The sequence below is a fragment of the Mesoplodon mirus genome, assembly GCF_964341445.2.
Source record: "Mesoplodon mirus genome assembly, contig: HAP1_SCAFFOLD_34, whole genome shotgun sequence".
NCBI lineage: Eukaryota > Metazoa > Chordata > Mammalia > Artiodactyla > Ziphiidae > Mesoplodon > Mesoplodon mirus.
The window spans coordinates 2,773,588-2,778,085 of NW_028295813.1; positions in this window are offsets into that span (position 1 = coordinate 2,773,588).

The following is a 4,498-nucleotide window of genomic DNA, read 5'->3' on the forward strand; positions in this document are numbered from 1 at the left end:
GGAAAATTGTGATGGCAGGCGCCATGGAGCAGTGTTATGACAGAGGTAATGGAGTATTGTGATGAGAAGAGCACTGAACATTGGTCTGAAATATTTCATGGATTATTGTGATGAGAGTGGGCATGAAGCATTGTGATGACATGGCCACGGAACACTGTTACATGGGTCATGGAGGAATGTAAAGACAACGGCATGGAGCATTGTGATGAGAAGGGCATAGAGCATTGTGATGACAAGTGTCATGGAGCTTTCTGATGACAAGGGCATTGAGCAATGTGATGAGAGGGTTCATGGAGCATTGTGATGACAAGGGCATTGAGCAATGTGATGAGAGGGTTCATGGAGCATTGTGATGACAATGACATTGAGCATAGTGATGTCAAGGATCATGGAGCTTTGTGAAGACAAAGGTCATGGAGCCTTTTGATGACAAGGGCTTGGTGCATTGTGATGAGAAGGGCAGGGAGCATTTTGATGACAGTGTCATGCAGCAATTTTAGGAATAGTGTAATGGAATATTTTGATGAGAGGGGTTATAGAATATTGTGATGTCATTGGTCATGGAGCTTTGGGTTGAAAAGGGTTATGGAGAATTTTGAGGACAGGGGTTGTGGAACATTGTGATGTCAGGTGTCATGGAACATTGTGATGATAAGTGGATGTAGCATTGAGATGACAGGGGTCATGGAACATTGTGATTACAGGGATGAGGGAGTATGGTGATGACTAGTGATGGAACATTGTGATATATCTGGTGAGAGAGCATTTTGATGAGAAGTGCATGGATCACTGTGATTACAAGGTTTATGGAGCATAGCAATGACAAGTTTGTGAACCTTTGTAATGAAAAGTGTGCAGCACAATGTGATGACAAGGGTCATGGAGCATTGTTCGGACAAAGGCAAGGAACATTGTGATGACAAGTGTCATGGAGCATTGTGATGAAAATCTCATGGAGCATTGTGGTTACAATGGTCACATAGCCTTGTGATGATTGGGGCATGGAGCATTGTGATGACAAACGTTATGAAGCATTGTGATGACTGGAGTCACGGAGCATTGTGATGACAGGGGTCATGGAGCATTGTGATGACAAGGACATTGAGCATTGTGATGACAGATGCATGGAGCATTGGTCTGAAAAGTTTCATAGATTATTGTGATGACAGTGGACATGGTGCATTGTGATGACAAGGGCATGCAGCATTGTGATGTGAAGGTCATGGATTATTGTGAAGACAGGTGTCAGGGAGCATTGTGATGACCTATGTCATGGTCGACTGCGATGACAAGGACATGCAGCATTGTGATGAGAATGTCATGGAGTATTGTGTAGACAGGTGTCAGCGAGCATTGGGATGATATATGTCATGGTCCATTGCGATGACAATGGCATGGAGCATTTTGATGCCAAATGTAATGGAGGATTGTGATGACAAATATAATGGAGCATTGTGATGACTAGGGCTTGGAGCATTATGATGACAAGGGCCATTGAGAATTTTCATGACAAGGTCGTGAAGCATTTTGATGACAATGTCCTGGAGCATTGTGATGAGAAAACCATGGAGCCTTGTGATGACAAGTCTCATGGAGCATACTGATGAAAAGGGGCATGGAGCATTGTGAATACAGGGGTCTTGGAACATTGTGATGACAAGGGCTTGGAGCATTTTGAGGAGAAGGACAAGGAGCATTCTGATGACATGTGTCATTGAGCTTTGTGATGACAAGGGCATGGAGCATTGTGATTAGAGGGGTCTTGGAGGACTGTGAAGAAAAGGGCATGGATAATTGTGATGAAAGAGGCATGGAACCTCGTCATGACAGGGTTCAAGGAGCATACAGACAACAAGTGTCAGGGAGCATTTTGATGACAATGTCGTTGTGCATTGTGATGAGAAGGGCAAGGAGCATTGTGATCACAGTGTCATGGAGCAATTTGATGAAAAGGGTCATGGAATATTTTGATGACAGTGTTTATGGAACATTGTGATGTCAGGGGTCATGGAGCATTTGGATGAAAATGGTCATGGAGCATTTTGATGACAGGGGTTATGTAACATTGTGATGTCAGGGGTCATCGAACATTGTGATGATTAGTGCATGTAGCACTGTGATGACAGGAGTCATGGAACATTGTGATGACAGGGGTGATGGAGTATTGTGACGAATAGTGATGTATCATTGTGATATCAGTGGTGAGAGAGCATTTTGATGAGAAGTCCATGGAGCATTGTGATGACAACGTTTATGGAGCATTGTGATGACAAGATTGTGGAGCACTGTGATGACAAGTGCATGGAGCATTATGATGACAAGGGTCATGGAGCATTGTGGTGAGAAAGGCATAGAGCATTGTGATGACAGGGGTCAAAGAGCATTGTGATGAAAAGTTCATGGAGCATTGTGGTTAAAAAGGTCACAGAGACTGTTGATGACGAGGGCATGGACCACTGTGATGGCAAAGGTCATGAAGCATTGTGATGACTGGAGTAACGGAGCATGGTGATGACAGGGGTCATGGAGCATTGTGCTGACAAGGGCATGGAGCATTGTGGTGACAGGGGCATGGAGCATTCTGATGACAAGCTTGTGGAGTATTTTGATGACAATGGCATGGAGCCTTGTGATGAAAACGGCATGGGGCATTGTGATGAAAAAGGCATGGAGCCTTTTCGTGACAGGGTTTAAGGAGCATTCTGGCGACAAGTGTCAGGGAGCATTGTGATGACAAGTGTATTGAGAATTGTGATGACAAAAGCCATGGAACATTGTGATCAAAATGGCGTATTGTGATGATAGGCATCATGGAGCGTTGTGTTGACTAGTGTTATGGAACATTGTGATCACAAGTGTTTGGAGCATTGTGATGACAGAGGTCATGGATCATTTTGATTTCAAGGAGGATGGAGCATTGTGATGACAAGGACATGAAGCAATGTGATCCCAAAGTTCATGGAGGATTGTGATGACAATGGTAATGGAGAATTGTCATGACAAGCGCATAGAGCATTGTAATGACAAGGTCATGTAGCATTTTGCTGACATAGGCATGGAGGATTGTGATGACAGGTGTCATGGAGCACTGTGATGACAGGCGTCACGGAGCATTGTGAATACAGGGGTCATGGAGCATTGGGATGACAAGGGCATGGATCATTGTGATGACAAGCGTCATGGAGCATTGGCCTGAAAATGTTTATGGAGTATTGTGATGACAGGGGCATGGAGCATTGTGATTACAGGGGTCTTGGTGCATTGTGATGACAAGTGTCATGGAGCCTTGTGATGACAAGGCCGTGGAACATTGTGATTGCAGGGGTCATGGAACACTGTTATGACAGGGGTAATGGAGCATTGTGATGAGACGGGCATGGAGCATTGTGATTACAAGGTTTATGGAGCATTGCCATGACAAATTTGTGGACCGTTGTGATGAAATGCACGTGGCACATGGTGATGACAAGCGTCATGGAAAATTTTTCTGACAAAGGCATGGAGCATTGTGATTACAATGGTCACGGAGCATTGTGATGAAAATTTCATGGAGCATTGTGGTTACAAAGGTCACAGAGCCTTGTGATGACGTGGGCATGGACCACTGTGATGACAAATGTTATGAAGCATTGTGATTACTGGAGTCACGGAGCATTGTGATGACAGGGTTCATGGAGCCTTGTGATGACAAGGGCATGGAGCATTTTGATGACAGGGGCATGGAGCATTGGTCTGACAAGATTAATAGATTATTGTGATGACAGTGGACATGGTGCATTGTGATGACAAGGGCATGGAGCATTGTGATGAGAAGGTCATGGATTATTTTGAAGATATGTGTCAGGGAGCATTGTGATGACATATGTCATGGTCCATTGCGATGACAATGGCATGGAGCATTGTGATGCCAAATGAAATGGAGGATTGTGATGACAAATATAATGGAGCATTGTGATGACTAGGGCTTGGAGCATTATGATGACAAGGGCCATTGAGAATTTTCATGACAAGGTCGTGAAGCATTGTGATGACAATGTCCTGGAGCATTGTGATGAGAAAACCATGGAGCCTTGTGATGACAAATCTCATGGAGCATACTGTTGAAAAGGGGCATGGACCATTGTGTTTACAGGGGTCTTGGAACATTGTGATGAAAAGGGCATGGATCATTGTGATGAAAATGGCATGGAACCTTGTCATGACAGGGTTCAAGGAGAGTACAGACAACAAGTGTCAGGGAGCATTTGATGACAAGTGTATTGAGCATTGTGGTGACAAAGGTCATGGAGCATTGTGATGAGAATACCATGGATTATTGTGATGATGAGCGTCATGGGGCATTGTGATGACAAGTGTTATGGAATATTGTGATCACAAGGGTTTGGAGCATTGTGATCACAGAGGTCATGGAGAATTTTGATTTCATTGTGATGACAATAGCATGAAGCATTATGATGATGGGCATGGTGCATTGTGATGACAGGGTTCATGGATCATT